General features: G+C 44.9%; 1 protein-coding gene across 8 annotated transcripts in view; it reads left to right on the top strand.

The window, feature by feature from the left end:
• LOC127933244 (proline-rich membrane anchor 1-like) overlaps positions 1-15,924 on the top strand; it is a 222,009-nt gene that overhangs the window by 135,711 nt on the left and 70,374 nt on the right. The window lies entirely within an intron of this gene.

Consider the following 15,924-nt stretch of genomic DNA (forward strand, 5'->3'; position numbering starts at 1 on the left):
GTGCAAAGCATCTTGAAGAAATGTTGAAAATGGCCTGTCCCTCTGTATGATTTTTCTACTTCTACTTGCTATCGAGGGCAAAAAAGTCAAACTATTATAAAAAAAAAAAAAAAACATATAGTATAATGAAGTGTCAGTTCATTAGTCATAACTGAATTTTATTCTTAACGTGTCAAAAAAAAAAAAAAAAAAAAAAAAAAAAAAAAAAACACAATTTAGTCGGGTCCCTAGGTTCTCGTCAACCCTGTTACTTTTTATGAAAACACCTGTCACAGGGTGAGCCTGCGATTATGCATGGACTACACACACATACACCGGTGTCATGTATTGTAGTCTGTTAGCCGACATAGATTCATGTAGGCATGGACTTGTGTAACATTCTATGTCACTGTGTGTTGTAAATTGGCTGTATGATGTCCTGTATGTAGTTTTACCTGAGTTATGTGAGAACTAGCAACCATAACATGAGTGCCTATGATGATCACATAATAGAATTGTCTTTTCACATATATAGAAATAAATCACCACTACAAGTATTTGATTCACATAGTTTATTGAATACAGTGTAAGAGAGATGCAGATTATGCTTACCACAGTGCATTTGTCCATGTTATTTCCAAGAGTCATTTGCCAAACCTGTTCAGTTAGACATCCAGTCTATTTATAGGTCTTTGTGTCCGCCATCTTGTTCCTGTGAGTGATGTCACCGGAGAGTCCATTCTCATAGCTGTAAGGGAGGAAGGTTTCTCAAGTTATTTGTTTCCTTTGAATATGTATACTTGTATATGACTTTTTCTTGTATGTATGTTTATTTGTATTTTATTTTTGTGATGGTTTTTGTTATTTTCAGTATGTATTCGTATGATTTAGGTGAAACGTGTTACCTTTCATATGGTATGTTCTGGAGTAGGAGGAGTCGGGCCTATAAAATGGCTCCAGAACGTTAGCAGGACAGTGCAGAGATAGGAGGCGAGGAGAGAGTCTCTGGGGAAGTGCTGCTTATGTAGGGCAGTTGCACATACAGGTCAGGTTGTGTTTATTGATCTAGATTGCTTTGACCTTATGTTTGGTGCAGTTTATATTCTGTTGTATCTAAGGGTTTTTTTTTTTGTTGTTTTGTTTTCTTCCCACCACTATTGAGTGACTGTCGCTGTGCACCGTAATAAAAAGCACTGTTAACCATGACCAACTGTTTCCTCTGTCAATCGGAGCCTCCAACCGCTCGAGCCATTCGTAACAACACCTCTTTAATAGACTGTTCCATTTACATTTACATTTACATTTAATCATTTAGCAGACGCTTTTATCCAAAGCGACTTACAAATGAGAACAATAGAAGCAGTCAGGTCAACAAGAGAACAACAACAGTATACAAGTGCCATGACAAGTCTCAGTTAGTCTAGTATAGAACGCATAGCCAGGTTTTTTTTTTTTTTTTTTTTTATTAAATGAAAAAGACAAGAAAGGGAAAAGTACTGGTGTTAGTAGGTTAAGTGCAGGCGAAAAAGATGATTCTTTAGATGTTTCTTGAAAATGACTAAAGACTCAGCTGTACGAATTGAGATTGGGAGGTCATTCCGCCAGCTGGGCACAGTCCAGGAAAAGGTCCGTGAGAGTGATTTTGAACTTCTTTGGGATGGCACCACAAGGCGTCGTTCACTCGCAGAGCACAAACTTCTGGAGGGCACATAGGATTTAACCAGTGAGTTTAGGTAAGATGGTGCCGTGCCAGTGGTCGTCTTGTAGGCAAGCATCAGTACCTTGAATTCGATGCGAGTGGCTACTGGTAGCCAGTGTAACCTGATGAGGAGAGGAGTAACATGAGCTTTTTTTGGCTCATTGAAGACAATCCTCCAGGAGAGGATAGAATTGAAAACATTTAAATAAAAATGTAATCAATTAATTGTAAATGTTTAGTAAGAGAGGCTAATATTTCACTCAAAATTGAATTGAGGCGTTTCATTTTTATTTCCATACATTTTTCTTAAAACAGATGATGCTGGGAGAGTGTCATTTGGAAATGAACGTATTCATCCGCTAAAAAAAAATATAAAAAAATAAATAAAAAAACTTTCAATATTCTCAATTCACAAACACTCTTAATGTAACAAGGGGGGTTTATCTTTCACAGTATATCAGATTTGTTCTATATATGTATTTACAACCTTTTCAAAAAATAATTAATATGTTGGTAACAGGGTTGACCAAAAACACACATTAAAATTGGTTATATGAAGAAAAAAATAATAATTATAAGATAGCCTGAGATGGCACGGAACATTTTCCTTAGAGGTAAGGATCTACTTCATCCAAAAAGGGGCTTAAAGATTTTCAAAACAGTACTTTGAAAATCAAAAATTGGGAAATGGCACGTTTTCTTATAATGACCCGAATGCTGAAAGAGGTGGATATTTATCTATGTTCTTAGAGCTATCATATGAAACAACACTTTTAGCTGTCTGTTATCAGCAGTGAAGCAGGTTCTGAAGTAGCCTTGAAGCTTCCAGGGCAGAAATAAAAAAATAAAAAACATATAATTATTTATTGTTATATGATTAAATATAACACTTAGAGGATAGACAGACAAACAGACTATATGGTAATACAAATATAGAGGAAAAAACAACAATAGATGCTGTCATGAAACACCATGAAAAGGCAACTGCTGGACAGCTGGGACAGGCCAACAATTCCAAGTTGGCGGAACTGAGGTTCCAACTGAAGAAAAAGGAAACCTGTTTGAGTTTAGAGTTGTCTAATAGAGAGGATGAAGGAAAAACATACAAACCCTGCCCCTGATTTCATCCAAACCCTGATTTTTTTTTTTTTTTTTTTTTTGTTGACTTTTCAAAATATTGTGGAAAGCGAAACACTGTATAATTTTATTTGCATCTGCATCCAATGGGATTCCTGGCAAGATGGCGGATAGGGTGCATCGTATGTTGTGAGCTCTCGAGGACTGTCCCAGTTTTTGTTTCATGTTACACTTTCCAGTCCATACAATTCGTTCCTTTTGAAGTTGAATATATTAAGAATCTGAAAAACAAAAGAAAACAAGGTGCACCATGACTACAAAAAAGAATCTTGCTTCATGCCGCAGTAACGAGGTAGATGATGGCCATGAGTATGCTACGAGGATGGAAGTTTCCACTGAGAATACTAAAAGAAAAGATCCTTTCTCGCTGGTAAAGAAGAGGAACAGTTAAGAGGAAGGATACGGGGACAGAAGGGAAAGAAGGAATGAATGCAGTCTTAGAAGCGATAAAGCAGCTAACGGATAAGGTGGACATACTAGGTACTCAGATACAACAGAGTTCCATCATGTTAACAAGTATAGCCAAGGCAGTTGAGTTCAGTTACAGTCTTCGGTCTGCGAAGTATCGGCTTTAAAGAAAGATCACGAGGAGTTGATGGAGCGTGTCTTGGAGCTGGAGAGATACAAACGCCGATGGAATCTGAGGATTCGTGGTCGAAAGGAAAAGGAAGGTGAAGACATACGTGAGGCGGTTGCACAGTTGCTGGTGAAAATCTCCCCATCCTGGTCCTCGAACATCAATCACATTGTTGATTCGGTTCATCGAATAGGCAGACGTGAAGGAAATAAAACAAGGCATGTCATCATTCAGTTTACTCAGAGTATACACCGAGATGCACTGTGGAGAATGACAAAGGACCACTCGATCCGCAAAGAGCTTCGTATCAACTTCATCGAAGACCTCTGCGAAGCCGACAGGGAGACCCGAGCTGCTCTGTGGCCAAAGATAAAAGAAGCTAGAGATGTGGGTACGCGTGCACTTCAGAGGAGGTGTTGGATATATAAATGGACAAAGACTTACTTAGGAACACATAAGGTATATGAACAAATGCTTTAGAATTTAAAGCTTGAAATAACCTTTTGATTAATACAATTTGTTTGGAGGGTTATTTTGCATTGAATGCAGTTTGAAGGGACAGTGCCTGTTTGGGCTTTCGTTTCTACATTTTTTCAGAAGTACATTTTTTCGATCGGATTAATATTTGTTGGCAGTTGCCAGTTTTGTTTATGAATAATTTTGTTTTTTCTTGTATTTCACTTAATGTTAGGGTATTAAGAGAGAACACTTAGAGAAAATCATTATTTTTGTTTTTCAAGGGCGAAAAAGCACAATTTATTTTGTTGCAAGAAACACACTCCAAACAAGAGGATGAAAGATTTTGGATAAATCAATGGGGAGACAAAATCCTTTTTGATCATGGGTCCACTAGATCAGCAGGGGTGGCTGTTTTGTTTTGTAACCCACCTGGTTAACTAGTGACATCTGGATTCAGCAATAATGGGCACTGGTTAATCTGTGTCATGAATATGGATGGCCATTATTTTATTATGGTCAATATTTATGGTTTCAATAACGTAATCCAAAACAGACAGTTGATTTCAGATGTTTCCAGTGTTATTGTATACCTTAAACTAAAATATCCAACTGCTAATACAATTATGGGTGGTGATTTTAACATGGTCAGTGGTGAATGCCTTGATAGCTATCCCTCCAGATGTAGCCTTAGTTCTTATAACCCTGTTTTAACCGATTTTTGTCGTACTCACAATTTGCTGGATCCTTGGTGCTTTAAATATCTTAACATGAAACAGTATTCTCGGTTTAAGCCAAATAATGTAGTAAAGTCAAGAATAGATTTTTGGCTAATTTCAGTTTCTATTATTAATTTTGTCAGTGATTGTTGTATGTCTACAGCTCTTCTTACACATCATTCTCTTATTAAATACATTTTTAAACCTCCTGGTGTTAGCCTTCAAAATAAAGGATATTGGAAATTCAATTCTAATTTATTAAAATGCCAGTCATTTGATGAGGGTATTAGGGCCATGGTCTCTAATGTGATGTCTGACGAGTTAATAGTGTCCTATATCTCCAAATGGGAATATCTTCAATTTAAAATTATGGAATACTCAATTAATTTTGGTAAAACACTAAATCGAAGTAACAAATGATCTGAATCTAATATTATTAAAGAAATAAATGTATTTTATAATAAAACATCACCTACTGATAATGAAAAACGAAAACTACAAAGTCTTCAAAACAAACTTGATGAAATCTATCTTTGTAAAGCAGAAGGAGCTTTTATCAGGTCTAGGGCTAAATGGATTGAGGAGGGGGAAAGGAGCACTTCCCATTTCTGTCGGTTAGAAAAAAGAAGGAAAGAGAACCTTTCAGTTAAAGCCTTATTGATCCAGGGCCAAGCAATTACTGATCAAGCTTCAATCACTAAGGAAGTGGTTTCCTTTTACAGTAACCTATATTCCTCAACCTTTTCTCTGGATGATACAACATCCTTTTTTGACCTTATTAAAGACTTTATTCCCCATACAGATGATGATTGGGTAGCACTGTGTGATGCAGATATTACATCTGATGAATTAGATAAAGCAGTAGGTAGTTTATGTCTAGACAAATCTCCAGGTTGTGACGGCCTCACTGCAAAGTTTTATAAGCACTTTTGGAGCACACTTAAAGAACCTTTTATGCTTATGTTAAAAGAAGCAACAGAAAATATGACATTTCCATCCACCACGAAACAAGGTATAATAACTTTATTCCCCAAGCCTGATAAAGACCCTCAAATTTTAGATAACTTTAGACCAATTACATTATTAAACACCGATTATAAAATTGTGACCCTTATATATGCTAACAGATTAAAAATGTTTTTACACAAAATTATAAGTGAATCTCAATCTGGCTTTATGAAGGGAAGATCTATACATAATAATATTCTATTAGTTTTTGATATTCTAGATCAGTGGTTCCCAACCTTTTTCAACTCTCAGCCCACACAACCAAACACATGTTTGCACGGCCCACTGCAAAAAAAAAAAAAAAAAAAAAAATTAATATTTAAAAAAATGACCCCGCTATTGTTGGGTTAATAACTTATACTCAGAAGCTAGATTGTTAACTGTCTTTATTGAATGCCCTGGCAATGAACCGAAAAATAACTTGGGCTGGCACCACACTTGGTACAACGGATGTTGTTCTTTAGCATATGCAGCAAAAATATAAATGATAAATTGGTGGTTTATTCTTAAACCAATCAGTGAGCTCGAATAGTGGAAGCATAGTTACAGTTTAATATTTAAACAATTAATTTTTTTCTTATTTAATTATATATATGAAATGTTGTTAAGTTATGTGTATCTTAATATTTAAGACTACAGTAGAATGCACATATGCACATTGCATCTTGAACATTTCTGTCTATCTTAATATTTAAGACTACAGTGTACTTTCATGCACATTATTACTATATTTAATTCTACAGTATACATCTTTGTTGTCCTATTTCCCCATTTCTTTTTATTATAACAACAGAACTGCTTTCCATCTTTATCAAAAACTCAGCGATAGCCCCCACTAGAGGTACTTGGTCAGACACTTATCATCGGCCGATTTGCAGGTGATACTGCATTTTTTATAAAGCAATTATCAGAAGTCCCCAAAATACTACAATCTATTCAAATGTTTCCCAAAGCTTCTGGTTTAAAAATAAATCTGAACAAGTGTGAATTAATGCCAGTCCATCAATGTCAATTAACTGAGGCTAATAACATCCCTATAAAATCTAAAGTTAAATATTTAGGCATGCTTATTTCAAAAGACTTCTCTGAAAATGAACTTATGAATGTGTGGAATACAATAGATAAATGTCAAATTAAACTCTTATAAGTTTATTAGGTAGAGTATTTTTGACTAAGATGGAAAGTATTTCGAGGTTAATCTATCCAGCATACACAATTGCTGTTTCAAATAGAGCTATTAAAAAAATCAATCAAATTAACTTTGGCTACATCTGGAAAAAGAAGACCCATTATATGAAGAAAGTAGAGATGATAAAACAATATAAAGAGGGAGGTTTACAAGCTATTGATTTTGACTCTATAAACGAGACCCTTAAAATGAATTGGTTAAAATCCCTTTTAAATAATAACAGTTTTTGGTTTCATATTCCCAGAGAGCTATTTAAGAAATTAGGAGGAATAGAGTTTCTTTTAAGATGTGACTTCACTGCTCAACGTCTCCCAGTTAAATTATCCCAGTTTTACCAACAGGTCTTGTTATATTGGAAGATTTTATATAACCATAATTTCACACCACACAACACACCATTATGGAATAACAGATACATTACAGTTAGAAACAAATCATTGTATGACAAGGATTGGATGGAAAAAGGTATTTGGTCAGTGTCCCGTTTAACTGAGGATAGTGCTATTATATCATATGACAATTTCTGTTTTAAATATTTTAATTACAGTCGAGCTAAATTTGAATCTATTGTTAAAGCTATTCCTAACTCTGTTATTTGTCTGATCAAAGAAACTCTTCTTTATTCGAACCCTATGACCCTGTGTTCACCTCCACTGTTAATTGAAGGCTGTGAATTTAAAGGAGGTAAACTCTCCAACAAAACTATTAGAAATATGTTTAATAACATTTCTTATCCTATCGCAGTCTACAGAAATTCGATTTCTTCTAATTTCCAGAAAGATATCATTCATATTCTTAGAACTAAATACATAACATTTCCTTTATCTCCCAAGATTAAAGAAATTCATTTTAAAGTGTTAAATGGGATAGATCCATCCAGTGAGTACTTAAGACTTAGATGTGGATTTGATTCTAATAAATGTATATTTTGTGATGATATCGAAACTACGGATCACCTGTTCTTTCATTGCTAGCATGTGGATGCTTTATGGTCTGATATTCATGACTGGCTTTACCCAAAGATACGTTACCTGGTCAACTTCACCCTAAAAGACATTGTCTATGGACTTGTAATGAATAATAACAAAATAGATTTTCTGGTCAATAGCATCCTTATGCTGATGCCCTTAAAATGATGAAAAAGAAAAATGCAATACGCATGTTTACTACTATTATGGAGTATGATTTACAAGAAAAACCCTAGCCCCGCTCCTAGATTATTATTTACATTTTTTCTTCCCTTTTTCCTTTTGTTCTCTCTCTTTCTGTTGTATGTAGATGAACCTATTCTATTCTGTACATTGTAATGTGAAGATGTATTGATTTGGCCAAGAGGTTTGTACATTAATGTTTGTTCAATAAAAAAAAAAATCTGCATCCATTGTATTTCGTGCTGTTTTACTTCCTTTTCTGGGTCAGAACATCTACGTTTGGTAGTTTCAGCAGTGTATAGTGTAAATGCAAAAATCGGATACGGGATACTTTTAAAAGATGATGTAAGCGGGTCGTCAAAAAAATGATTTACACACTACAGCAGGCCCGGTCAGAGTGAAGGTACACAGAACCTACAATTTTCACCGCACTGGCAAAGCTTATTTATTATTTATTTATTATTTATTATTATTTATTGTGTCCCGTGCCCAATTCGAAGCTGGGATAGAGTATGAGAAAAGAAAGATTGGTTCCCACAAGACAAGGGAAAATGAGCAGGAATGTGAGCGCAGACAGTGGTCGTGATTGAATTGTGTGGGAACGGCAGGTGTAGAAACACAAAACTCACACACACACACACACACTGACAGGAGGAGGACAGAGTAAAGGTACACAGGGCCTACAGTTTTCACACTTTTATTAGCCTTGAAAAAATAATTAATTGTATAATTTTTATTTTGATAAAAAAATGAAAACGGGTCCAACAGACCCCGAACACCATACAAGGGTTAAATGTGTTGCGTTCAACAACTCATATGCTTGTCTATAAATATCATGCTCTAATGTCTTCAACTGAGTTTGATCTTTTAAAAACATGTTTCAATGCATTAAGCCACCTTAAGAGTTTAAGAATGTCTCTGAAGTGCTGAAATGTCAATTTATAGAATGTCTCGAATTGTAGTACACGCTCATTTATTGAACTGTTAATGTGATGCGTTCCAGACAACTATTATATTATATTATATTATAGTATATTTTATTATATTATATTATATCATATTATATTATATTATATTATATTATATTATATTATATCTGGGTTGTCTGGAGGATAATATATTGCCATTTTACTGCCCTGCCTTTGGGATTATAAATTATCCCCTGCCCCCGGGGGGCTATCGGCCCGTGGGTAGTGGCATCTGAAAGGGGGCCTCAGAGTCTACCACGGTCCCGAGTTTGAAGTCACTGGGTCTCGGCCTCGGCCTGATATAGCCGTTCAAAATTTCGAACTTTGGGGGGCGCTATCCCCGGCTGTCGGGCGGCCATCGGCCCATGGGTGGCGGCGTCTGATAGGGGGTCTCAGGGTCTACCGCGGTCCCAAGTTTGAAGTCCCTGGGTCTCGGCCTAGGAGAGATATAGCCATTCAAAATTTCTAACTTTTGGGGGCGCTATCCCCGGCCACCGGGGGGCTGTCGGCTCGGGGGTAGGGGCATCTGAAAGGGGGCCTCAGAGTCTACCACGGTCCCGAGTTTGAAGTCCCTGGGGCTCGGCCTCGGCGAGATACGGCCGGTCAAATCTTCGACCTTAGGGGGGCGCTATCCCCGGCCCCCGGGGGGACATCGGCCCGCGGGTGGCGGCGTCTGATAGGGGGCCTCAGGGTCTACCGCGGTCCCGAGTTTGAAGTCACTGGGTCTCGGCCTCGGCGAGATATAGCCGTTCAAAATTTCGAACTTTGGGGGGCGCTATCCCCGGCTGTCGGGCGGCCATCGGCCCATGGGTGGCGGCGTCTGATAGGGGGTCTCAGGGTCTACCGCGGTCCCAAGTTTGAAGTCCCTGGGTCTCGGCCTAGGAGAGATATAGCCATTCAAAATTTCTAATTTTTGGGGGCGCTATCCCCGGCCACCGGGGGGCTGTCGGCTCGGGGGTAGTGGCATCTGAAAGGGGGCCTCAGAGTCTACCACGGCCCCGAGTTTGAAGTCCCTGGGGCTCGGCATCGGCGAGATACGGCCGGTCAAATCTTCGACCTTAGGGGGGCGCTATCCCCGGCCCCCGGGGGGCCATCGGCCCGCGGGTGGCGGCGTCTGATAGGGGGCCTCAGGGTCTACCGCGGTCCCGAGTTTGAAGTCCCTGGGTCTCGGCCTCGGCGAGATACGGCCGTTCAAAATTTCGAACTTTGGGGGGCGCTATCCCCGGCCCCCGGGGGGCTGTCGGCTCGGGGGTGGCGGCGTCCGAGAGGGGCCGACGGGCCCTATCAACGACCCGAGTTTCAAGTCGCTAGGCCCCGGCGTTCCCGAGCGGGCCCCGGTCGAACATCCAACCACCCCGTCTCCGGCGGCCTTGCCCAGGATGGTGCGCCTTTCCCGGGTAGAGCTCCGATTTCGCCCGCGACCCCGGAGGTCGGCCCGATAGAGGATGCCGTTTTTACCCGCCATCGGGGTGATGACAAAAGCGCTTCGCAGGCTGAGCTCCAGGGGCTTTTTCGAGCGACCCAGGCCCAGCGTGGCCTCCCCCTCCTGGGCATGAGAGTGAGTTGGCGCCCCCTAGTCTGGTTCTCTGTAAATTTGAAGGTTGAGCTCCAGGGGCTTTTTCGATCGACCGAGGCCCAGCGTGGCCTCACCGTCCTGGGCATGAGAGTGAGATGGCTACCCCTAGTCTGGTTCTCTGTAAATTTGAAGGTTGAGCTCCAGGGGCTTTTTCGAGCGACCCAGGCCCAACGAGGCCTCACCCTCTCGGGCATGGGGGTGAGATGGCGCCCCCTACTCCGGTTCTCATTAACCGTGGAGGATGAGCCCCAGGGGCTTTTTCGAGCGACCCAGGCCCAACGAGGCCTCACCCTCTCGGGCATGGGGGTGAGATGGCGCCCCCTACTCCGGTTCTCATTAACCGTGGAGGATGAGCCCCAGGGGCTTTTTCGAGCGACCCAGCCCCAACGAGGCCTCACCCTCTCGGGCATGGGGGTGAGATGGCGCCCCCTACTCCGGTTCTCATTAACCGTGGAGCCTGAGCTCCAGGGGCTTTCTCGAGCGACCCAGGCCCAACGAGGCCTCACCCTCTCGGGCATGGGGGTGAGATGGCGCCCCCTACTCCGGTTCTCATTAACCGTGGAGCCTGAGCTCCAGGGGCTTTTTCGAGCGACCCAGGCCCAGCGAGGCCTCACCGTCTTGGGCATGAGAGTGAGACGGCTCCCCCTAGTCTGGTTCTCTGTAAATTTGAAGGTTGAGCTCCAGGGGCTTTTTCGATCGACCGAGGCCCAGCGTGGCATCACCGCCCTGGGCATGAGAGTGAGATGGCTACCCCTAGTCTGGTTCTCTGTAAATTTGAAGGTTGAGCTCCAGGGGCTTTTTCGATCGACCGAGGCCCAGCGTGGCATCACCGCCCTGGGCATGAGAGTGAGATGGCTACCCCTAGTCTGGTTCTCTGTAAATTTGAAAGTTGAGCTCCAGGGGCTTTTTCGATCGACCGAGGCCCAGCGTGGCATCACCGCCCTGGGCATGAGAGTGAGATGGCTACCCCTAGTCTGGTTCTCATTAACCGTGGAGGCTGTGCTCCAGGGGCTTTTTCGAGCGACCCAGGCCCAACGAGGCCTCCCTCTCCTGGGCAATAGAGTGAGATGGCGGCCCCTACTCCGGTTCTCTGTAACCTTGGAGGCTGAGCTCCAGGGACTTTTTCGAGTGACCCAGGGCCCAGCGTGGCCTTACCCTCTAGGGCATGAGGGTGAGATGGAGCCCCCTACTCCGGTTCTCATTAAACGTGGAGGCTGAGATCCAGGGTCTTTTTCCGAGCGACCCAGGCCCAATGTGGCCTCACCCTCTTGGGCATGAGAGTGAGATGGCTCCCCCTAGTCTGGTTCTCTGTAAATTTGAAGGTTTAGCTCCAGGGGCTATTTCGAGTGACCCAGGCACAGCGTGGCCTCCCTCTCCTGGGTATGAGGGTGAGATGGCACCCCCTACTCCGGTTCTCAGGTCGCTGGGTGACCAGTGGCAGGTCATAGGCTCCGGGGCCTCTTCGGTGGGAGACCTATCCGACCGGCCCTCGCCCTCATCGGCCTCACTCGGCAGGTCGGAGGCCCTGGAGGAATTCGGTGTTTAAAAAAATGACCAAGTCGAAGATGCGGGCCTTGGCCAGACATCCACCCTCCCCAAGGCTCCAGGGCAGGCCGGGAAAGGCGTCTCAGACCCGGCCACCGTCAAGATTCGCCCGCGACTCCGGAGGTCGGCCCGATAGGGGATGGCATTTTTACGTGCCGTCGCGATGTCGGCGAACGCGTCATTTTCTGGACTTAGGTTCTGGCGCGTATCGCAAGAGAACGGATCGAGTGGAGCACGTTGCGGGCCCGATCTAGGACCCTGCCTGGCCGCTGGCCGTTATGGGCGGGTGCGCCTAGGTGGCACGGTGAGTGGAAGTTACGGTTTCGATGAGGGCGACACACCGTGTCCAGCACATGCTCGCATGAGACGGGGGCCCGACCCCCACTTTCTTGGGAGACTCAGAAGGCCGGTCTATCATAAGGGTCCAACACCGGCGGTCGGAGAGGAGGCGTGTCCTCCTCCTGTCCACGCGAAGCACACTTTTCCCGGTTACGGCCTCGATCAGTGGCCAGCCACCCCCATAACCCCCGAGTGGGGGAGGTCGCCGCACGTCGCCCTATGAGCGGCCGCGCCGCGTGGGTTCCACCCCCAGGGTGCGACACCCACTGCGGAGTGAGACCCGTGTGTAGGAAACAAGCGCGCTGCGGTTGTCCAACCCACACCCCCTCCTGTGGGCTACCAGGTTGATCCTGTCAGTAACATATGCTTGTCTCAAAGATTAAGCTGTACAGGTCTAAGTACAAACAGCTGGTACAGTGAAACTGCGAATGGCTCATTAAATCAGTTATGCTCCCTTTGATCGCTCCACCCGGCACTTGGATACCTGTGGCAATTCCAGAGCTAATACATGCAAACGAGCGCCAACCCTCCCTCACGGGTGGGGACGCGTGCATTTATCAGATCCAAAACCCATCCGGGGTCGGGGATCCGTCCCCGCCCTGGTCTATTTGGTGACTCTAGATAACCTTGGGCCGATCACATGCCCCCTGCGGTGGTGATGACTCTTTTGAATATGTGCCCAATCAACTTTTGATAAATACTTTAGGCGCCTACCATGGTGACCACGGGTAACGGAGGAATCAGGGTTCGATTCTGCAGAGGGAGCCTGAGAAATGACTACCACATCCAAGGAAGGCACAAGGCACATCCAAGGAAGGCACCAGGCACGCAAATTACCCATTTTCAACTTTGAGAGGTGGTGATAAAAAATAACAGGCTCTTTTGAGGCTCTGTAATTGAAATATCTGTATCCTAAACACATGTGAGTGGACCCTCGGGTATGCCCTCCCCCTGGGACCTTGAACTGAGGTGTGGTACACCTGTCAAACTGTAACACAGGTGTCCTGAAGTGAGCTCATGGAGAGAAAACCTCCCATGGAAGATGAGAGCAAAAGTTCACTTGATCTTGATTTTCAGTATGAGACCGGATCGTGAAAGCGGGCCTCACGATCCTTTTGGCTTTACAAGTGTTAAGCAGAAGTTTGTGGAGAACCCAGTGCTTAAATGACCCGTAGACTACCTGATTCTGGGTCAGGGTTTCGTGTGTGGCAGAGCAGCTCACTTGCTGCGATCCATTGAAAGTCAACCCTCGATTCAAGTTTTTTGTCGGCCGAGGAAGAGGCCCAACCGGTGCGACCTCGGTTCGACACCCCCGCCGGCGTCCCGGGGGTACCAGTGGCCGGGGCGGACGATGGGATGATACGAAGAAGTCGATGGGGGGGTGACCAGTGGCGAGGGGGACCTCTCCAGGAGGCGGCCCGCAGGGTGGAGCGTCGAAAGCGGTCTGAGTGCGGCGCCAGACTCTCCATCCAGACCCTGGAGGTCCCAGGGCAAGACGGCCAAAACCTAAGTCGATGAGGGGTGACCAGTGGCAAAACCCTAGTGGCCCACTGGGCCTACCGAGCGCGACCGCCCCCGTGTCCTGGAGCGGTCCGGTGCCCGAGTTATAAGGTTACAGATCCTAACATTCTGGGGGGGGGGGGGGGGGGGGTGCTATCCCCGGCCCCCTGGGGAGCATTGGCTCCGGGGAGGTGGCGTCTGAAGGCGGGCCTCGGGGTGTACCTCGGTCCCGAGTTTGAAGTGCCTGTGGCTCGGCCTAGGCGAGATACAGCCTTTCAAAATTTCTCCTTCGGTGGCCTCTATCTCTGGCCCCCTGGGGTGCATCGGCTCTGCGGTGGCGGCGTCTGATAGGGGGCTACGGGGTCTATCATCGACCCCCAGTTTGAAGTCCCTGGGTCTCGGCGATGGCGAGATACAGCCGTTCAAAATTTCTCCCTCGGTGTGTCTATCTCTGGCCCCCGGGGGTCCTTCGGCTCTGTGCTGGCGGCGTCTGATAGAGAGCTGCATGGTCTAAAATCGACCCGAGTTTGAAGTCCCTGGGTCTCGGCGAGATTTAGCCATTCAAAATTTCTCATCCGGTGGGTGCTATCTCCAGCCCCGTAGGGGTCCATCGGCTCGGGGGAGGCGGTGTCTGACGGGGGCCTCGAGGTCTACCTTGGTCCCGGGTTGGAAGTCCCTGGGCCTCAGCGAGAATTTCCAACCCCTCCCTCGCCGGCGGCTTTGCCCAGGACGGTGCCCCTTTCCCGGGTAAGGCTATGATCTCGCCCGCAACACGGTCTCTCGCCGTTTTCTCCGCAGTGCGGGGGTCCCAGGGGCTGAATCTCGGGGGACACATAGTGGGCCTTGGGGCCTACCGAACGCCCTCACCCCCGAGTCCCTGGGCAGTCCAGTGCCTCAGTAACGAGGGCACAAATCCTGAAGATTGGGGGGGCCATATCTCGACCTCCCCAGGGGTTGGGGACCTGGAGCCAGTGGCATCGGATAGAGGTCTCCAGTGTATAATTTTGCTCTGAGTTTGATGGAGTTTGCCCCTGTTTCGTGGGAGTTACAGACTGTCGAATCTTGGGACCCTTTGCCTTTGGGGGTCCGTGACTCCGGCCCGAGGGGTCTATCAACTCGGAGGAGGTGGCGCTAGAGAGGCCCCGTCGGGGGCTATCACGGAGCCGAGCCTCAGGTCTCTAGGTCTCCCCCGTCCTTCCGTTTGACCACCAAAAATACAGGGGGGCCATTTCTCTGGCCCCCGGGGGGGTGGGGCCTCGGGGCGGGTGGCATTCGGTAGGTCTCCTGGGAAAGTTTGAGATGATGAACTAAAGAATGTGAGAAAGTTCAGGCTTTTATAGGTTATCCATTGGGTGGTGCTTTGACAAATGCATGTAGCTACTGGTTTGCGAATGTAAAAAAAAAGGAATGTGGACCAACAAATCCCGCATTCGTTTAAACAGTTTTAATTTGTGATTTATTGGCTAAAATAATTTAATAAATCAGTTCCTGAAACATTCAGCAGTTTACCTTTAAGAATTTGGTGTCCGAAAATGATCTTGACGCTTCACAAACTTTGGGAAGGAGAAGCGAGGATGTTAACTCTATGAAGTATATAATCTGTGATGTTGATGTTATTAACACAGGTGTTCATGTGACCTCAGCGTCCTCTAACAGAACGCTCCTTCTCTGAGTCACGCGTTGGATCATGCCGCTGATCTGAGTATCGATCAGACTGATGTTCTATCTATCTATCTATCTATCTATCTATCTATCTATCTATCTATCTATCTATCTATCTATCTATCTGTCTATCTGTCTATCTGTCTATCTGTCTATCTATCTGTACGGAAGTTCTAAGCGGCCATGCATTGTAATGTTTTTCCTTTTTGTTTTCTCGTTATAACGACTTAATTTTCTCTAAGAATTTAAAAAACTGCACCAGCAGGGGGCACCTGACTATAACTGATGGGGTGTTGTACACTGTCCACTTTACTGTACGCAGACTTTCCTCATGATGGATATATTATAATCTGTGCAGTCTTGTTCATTACTGACTTTTAATTAATTCATAAATGTTAACTGCTTGAATCAATATGATG

Source organism: Carassius gibelio, chromosome A17 (assembly GCF_023724105.1).
Source record: "Carassius gibelio isolate Cgi1373 ecotype wild population from Czech Republic chromosome A17, carGib1.2-hapl.c, whole genome shotgun sequence".
NCBI classification, from domain to species: Eukaryota; Metazoa; Chordata; class Actinopteri; order Cypriniformes; family Cyprinidae; genus Carassius; species Carassius gibelio.